At 48.2% G+C, this 6,000-nt stretch overlaps 1 protein-coding gene across 2 annotated transcripts in view; it reads left to right on the top strand.

The window, feature by feature from the left end:
• The first annotated feature begins 857 nt into the window (after positions 1-857).
• The window catches only part of FARP2 (FERM, ARH/RhoGEF and pleckstrin domain protein 2), a 198,826-nt gene continuing 193,683 nt past the window's right edge, over positions 858-6,000 (top strand). For both annotated transcript variants that reach the window (XM_074964209.1, XM_074964208.1), the window contains exon 1: positions 858-1,042. The gene's annotated coding sequence lies outside the window, so the exon portion shown is untranslated. The remainder of the gene's footprint in view (positions 1,043-6,000) is intronic.

Below are 6,000 nucleotides of genomic sequence, written 5' to 3'. Positions count from 1 at the left end.
AAACGTTTCTTTTTAAAGTGGACTGTGAAATCTTAACAGTTTCAGTGGTATAACTATCACTGCACTTAAGAAAGTGGGATTGAACAGATAGAGTAGGCATATAGAAGCCAAACATACAGCTTGGGTTCATATGATTAACTTTTGTTTTAACTTTAACAAATTCTTGTATTTATTTCTAGAGGGAGAGGGAACCAGAAGAAAGGCAGGCTGTGGTAGTGTGGTGTTTAGATATTGCTTGTAATTATTAGAATGGGGAGCACTGGCTGTTGGGAGTCTGAAAGGACAGGAAACAGGAAGGGGGGGAGTTGAAGAGGCTGAGGGAGAGCTACTGAGGGTGCAACAGCAGCTTGGAAAAGAGGTTTCCACTTTAAAAAATAAAGTCCTGTTGAAGTTTGTTAGTACCTTGCCTGGCCACTACAACAGGTAGGTAGCTACCCCTCCTAAAGGGCACTGAGGTTTAAACGTCATTGCTTTGCTTCTGTTACTGTGCATGAGGCCCAGCTCCATGGCGCGGCAGCAGGTCCATGGCTATACAGTCCCCTTACTGTAGCTTGTGTGGGGGCAGCACCACACAAACTGGGAGTGAAATGGGCAGCCTAGTGGGCGTGGTACCGAGCCTGGCATTAATCTCATTGCTCGCTCAGCTACCCGGGTAACTGTCCCCACACAGCTAGACTCTTAACTATTCCTCCCGTCACAGAAGGAGAGTGACAGCCAGCGTCTGGACTTCAACCCGCACCCCTGATGCCTCCTGATGTGCTCTAGCCGCTAGGAGCCGCTCGGCTCGGCCCCGCCCCGCCTACGTGGGCTTGTGGGGAGCCAATTGGCAAGCTCCAGCCTCCCAACTTGTGGGAAGCGCGGGTGTGGCTCCTCCCCGTCCCACCAGATCGTGGGGTCGGTGCTGGCCAATCAGGGCTGGGTCCGCTGGGACTGCGGCTGGGCTCGTGATGGCCGCCTGAGGGGCCAGTGTGCGAGAGAAAGGGCCGGAATCCAGGGCGGGCGCGAGAGCCGGCGCGGACGGTTGGAAACAGTGGCGTATGAGGTAGGCGCGCGGTAGGCTGCGGGGGGGGCTGTGCAGACAGTGGGGGTCTGGGAGTGCTGGGACGCAGCGGAGCGGCGAAGCCGCCGCTCGCCCGGGACGGCTGAGTTTGGAGACCAGTCCCCGGCGGGGCTCTGGCCCTGAGCAAGGGCCACGCGGGTCTCTGCCTAATAGCCGGGCTGCTCCTCCCTCTCTTCGGCCCTTCTGGGGGTGGGGTGAGCTGGTACCTCTTACTTCCGCAGTTGAGAGGGGATGTGGGGCTCATAGGGCTACGGGGACCGGGAGCGAGCCTCTGTTCCGGGGGAGGTGAGGGAGCGAGCCTCTGTCCCGGGGCCCGAGGGGTCGAGTAGCGCTTGGAGACTCTGGATGCGGTGACAGCTCCTATCCCGCGCTCCTGGGGGGGCCGCACGGGAACCGGCCCTGCAGCTCCTTTCCTTGCCCTCGGTGCCCCTTTTCGTTTCCCCCATGGGACAGGCAGAGCCAGCAAGCCGAGGGTGTGCCGGAACAGATGGTGCCCACTGCCTTCTGGGCGTGGAGAAAGGTGCTCCTTTTCTGTCCTGTAGTTATGGCCCACAAGCTGGGTGGGGGCGGGGAGAGCCAGGGACGTGTTCATAAACAAGCTCTCCGTACCTGTGGCAGTGGCAGCAAATCAGTTTCCCTGTCTGGCTGCTGAAAGGGTATGCCCATCTTCCCTGATCATGGGTTGGCCGTTAACATTAGCTGGTGCCAGCTCCTTGGGGATATGTCCCGTGGAAATGTTCACTTGCTTTCTGACTAGCTTTTGGAAACTTAAAAACATCCCCTTCTTACCCCCCACCTAAAAAATCCAACTCCCCACACAACAAAAAAGTTGAGTGCATTTCATTGTTGTAGAAGCTTCTTTTATTACACTCTAAATTAGGGATGTAAAATATTAAATGGCTAACCAGTAAGGATTAGTCTTACTGTTAACCTGTCCTAACCATTAACCCCCTGGCTGGCCACCCCAGGCGTGGCCCCAACCCATCTCCATTTAATCTGGTTAAACAATAACCATTTAAACTGTTAAAATTATAACATTTTAAAAGATATTTACATCCCCTACTCTAAACACTTCTAACTGGCTTTTAGGGTTTAGCGCTTTGCCTACCGCTGAACTTCTGGAGGCTCCTATAGAGAGAAGGATCACAGTTGTTTAAAGTGCACAATGATGGTATTGTTTTGCACTGTAAGACAGAAAGTGAAGAAATATTGATAGTCTGTTTGAAAGAGCAAGATGTGAATGTGCCAGAGAATCAAGTTGTCATTTATAGTAGCTTATTTTCTTGCCAAACAATATTTTAAAATAAATTGCAAAATATGGAACATTCTTCAAAAAGTTCCTGCCCATGTGTATCAAAATCGTAGTGACGTTTTCATACTGACTTTGTGGGAAATGTTCTGTGTGTTCCAAATGAACCAGCTGGGAGATGCAAGGCACTCTGTAACATGTTTTTCAGGAATTATGCTTGAAAATTCACCACAGGTTCTTTTAACACACTGCACAGAGGGGTTTTTTGTTGCTTGTATATGTAAACTATTTTGCAGTTGTGACGTTTTTATAATAGCTTTAAATTTCTTAGCTAGAAAAAATGTTATGGTCTTATAATGTAGTGGCCCAAAATTAGAAATTACATTCTGCATTAAATATAAAAATTAAAGGCAGATTGCAAGTTTTTTCTTATTTTAAAAACTGCTTCAGATTTTAAATCCTTGGTTTAAAAAAAAAAAAAAAAGAAGGTAACGTTTTATTTTGAGTCCAGCAATTAAAAAAAATCAGAAGTACTTCTCACTATGTAAGGCTGGAAATCTGTTTCCAAGTAAAATTTTAAATTTGGTTTTCCAAGTATTGTACTTATACTGTGCTTATCACTATGGTATCTGAATGCCTTTACAGCATTATCTAAACATCTAATTGAAAATGGCATTTCAGAGTTTACTGCTGCTGCTGACTATCTTACTGCAAAGTATGTTTCTACATATCAAATTTGTTATTTATTATGAGTTTAACACTTAAATGATCACTTTTAAAGTTAAATATTTGTGTCTTTCCTAATAACTGATCATTTATTTGATTGTTATAGTGGAATCCCCACTTTAAATGTTGGTAGCAGTAGAGAGGACAGATTAGGGAAAGGGAGAAAAAAAGTAAAATAGAGGGGAACATAGGCAACTTCATGGCAACCACAGGGAAAGGTTTAATTGATTACGTGCAGTTTAAGGCTAGAAGGGACCATTAGATGATCTAGTATGACCTCCTGTATGTCACAGGCCATTCAATTTCACCTGGTTACTCCTGTCCTGAGTCAAAATTTCAGTCCTCAGAAGATTGAATTGTTGTGTGCCATAGGCAGAGAACAGGAGAGATGGAGATGCTGCCAGTTGTGGGAGCCCTTGCAAGTGTCAGGAAATTGATTAGATGGGATGTGACCCAATGATCCTAGCTAGTGATCCATGCTGGGGACGAAGGTGACAAACTTCTCAAGGTCCCTGCCAATCTGACCAGAGAGAAAACTCCTTCATAACCTTAAATCTGTAAATCAGTTGAACCGTGAGCATGTGAGAGAGAGACACCAGTTAAGCATTTAAGAGAATATTCTTTATACCACCTCAAATACGGTCCACCCTCTCTGGTGTCCCATGTTCAGCAGTGGCCAATGCCTGATGCCTCAGTTAAGGTGAAAAAAATAAAATAAGTAAATCCCAGACTATATCTGGCCAATTGTGCATCAGAGGAAAAAATTCCTTCTTGACCCCTGGCGGCAACTGACTGAAACCCAGCAGTATGAAATTTGGTTATACTCATTGTCTTCAAGTGGAGCTGCAAGTGTTACATGCATGCTGAGAGTGATGCAGAGCTACCTGTTCTCTCTGTGGCTCATGAAAGGAGGGAATGAACAGGGGGATTCATAGACACCAAGGCCAGAAGGTACCACCACAACCCTCCAGCCTGACCTCTTGCACCAACAGGTGATAGAATTTTTCCCAGAAGCTGGATTAAAGCACATCTTCTAGAAAGACATTTAATCTTGTTTTAAAGGCTCCAAGCAATGATGAGTCCAATACCTCCCTTTGTGAGGTGCGTGTTTCAATATTTAATCCCTCTCACTGCTAGGACACTGTCTTGTATCACGGTTGAGTGTGTATAACTTCAGTTTCCAGCCATTGGCTCTTGTTATGCCTTTGTCTAGGACAGGGGTGGGCAAACTACGGCTCGCTCCGAGAAGTGGCCGGTACCACAACCCTGCGGTCCCTGGGGGAGGGGGAGATCGAGGGCTCTGTGTGCTGCCCTTGCCTGTGGGTACCTCCCCCAAAGGTCCCATTGGTTGGGAACGGGGAACCGCGGACAATGGGAGCTTTGGGGTAGGTACCCAGTGCACGGAGCTCTCTGCCCCCCCTCCCCCAGGGGATGCAGGGATGTGGTGCCGGCCGCTTCCCAGAGTGGCGCGGGGTTGGGGCCCAGGCAGGCAGGCAGGGAGCCTGCCCTGGCCCCGGTGCACACTGCTGCCACCCTGGCGCTGCTCCAGGTAAGCAGTACCGGGCTGGAGCTCACACCCCAAACCCCTCCTGCACCCCAGCTCCCTGCCTTGAGCCCCCTGCCCGCACCCCAACCCCCTTCCGCATCCCGCACCCATCCTGCACCCCAGGCCCCTGCCCTGAGCCCCCTGCTGCACCTTGCACCCCTCCTCTGCCCCAACTCCTTGCCCTGAGCCCCTTCCTGCACATCACAGCCCCTCCCACGACCCGCACTCCCTCCCGCTCCCCAGCCCTACATTCATGGCCCTGCATGCTATTTCCCCACCCAGATGCAGCCCTTGGGCCAAAAAGTTTGCCCACCGCTGGTCTAGCAGATTGAAAAGCCCCTCACAATCAGATATCTTTTCCACATGTGATTACCTATGCACAGTGATCAAGTCACATCTCAACTGTCTTTCCAATAAGCTGAATAAACTGAGCTCCTTAAGCATCGTATTATAAGGTTTGTTTTTCAGCCCTATCATAATTTTTGTGGCCCTTCTTTGTACTCTCTCCAGTATTTCCACGTGCTTCTTGAAGTGTGGGCACAGAATTGGACACAGGATTCTAGTAGCAGTCTTGCAGATGCTTTGTACATAGGCAAGTTCACTTCCCTAGTTCTAATTGATACTCCCCTTGATATATATTCATTGGGAGTGGCTCTGAGATGTTACCACCTCCAGGGTTACTGATTAGCGAATGATACTGCTGTACATATTTCTCATCAGAGGCAATGGGTTGTCATTACATGATACAAGTAAGCATATGGTTTATCCTTGTAAACTTTGAATGGAGTGGGTAAGGGAGGGATAGGGGGACTCTTTGAGGAGCTGGCCAGGGTAGCAACTTCACCCCCTATCAAGGCACCTGCCCTCTGATCCTTAAAATGGCTTGTAATCTTTAGGTCCTATTGAAATTGTTATGAGGGCCAAAGTTAAGTGTGAATTACCTGATAATAACTAGTTGGGGATACTACCTGAACTGGGGCCAAGAAAAGCTGTGGCCCATTTCCAGACTGGGGGGTACTTCTTGGGGAAACTCAGATTATGTCATACTGGCACTTTGCATGCCTCACGGGCAGCTGTGTTAGATTGTGAATCCAATTCAGGGTCTTAGTTCTAATGTATAAAGTCCTTTATGGACTAAAGCATAGGTGTCTTGATGACCATATCTCCATCAGTGACTCCAAAGACTGCTGTGCTTAGAAGGGGCCCTATAACTGACTGAGAGCTTACCTAGGGATGAGTTCTTTAAAGCCTGGGCTGGGCATTTGGAAGGTCTTTGACTGTGGAAATGTTTCACCATGCATCAGGAGGAACCTGAGTCTGATGTATTAAATTTAAGGAGTGTTGCAGAGCACCTGAAATGAGGAGTCATGGGGAATGACAAATGTATTACATTTGTATTTTGTGCCTCGATACTATCAT

This window comes from Natator depressus, chromosome 9 (assembly GCF_965152275.1).
Source record: "Natator depressus isolate rNatDep1 chromosome 9, rNatDep2.hap1, whole genome shotgun sequence".
NCBI classification, from domain to species: domain Eukaryota; kingdom Metazoa; phylum Chordata; order Testudines; family Cheloniidae; genus Natator; species Natator depressus.
This window is presented reverse-complemented; position numbering and strand designations above follow the sequence as displayed.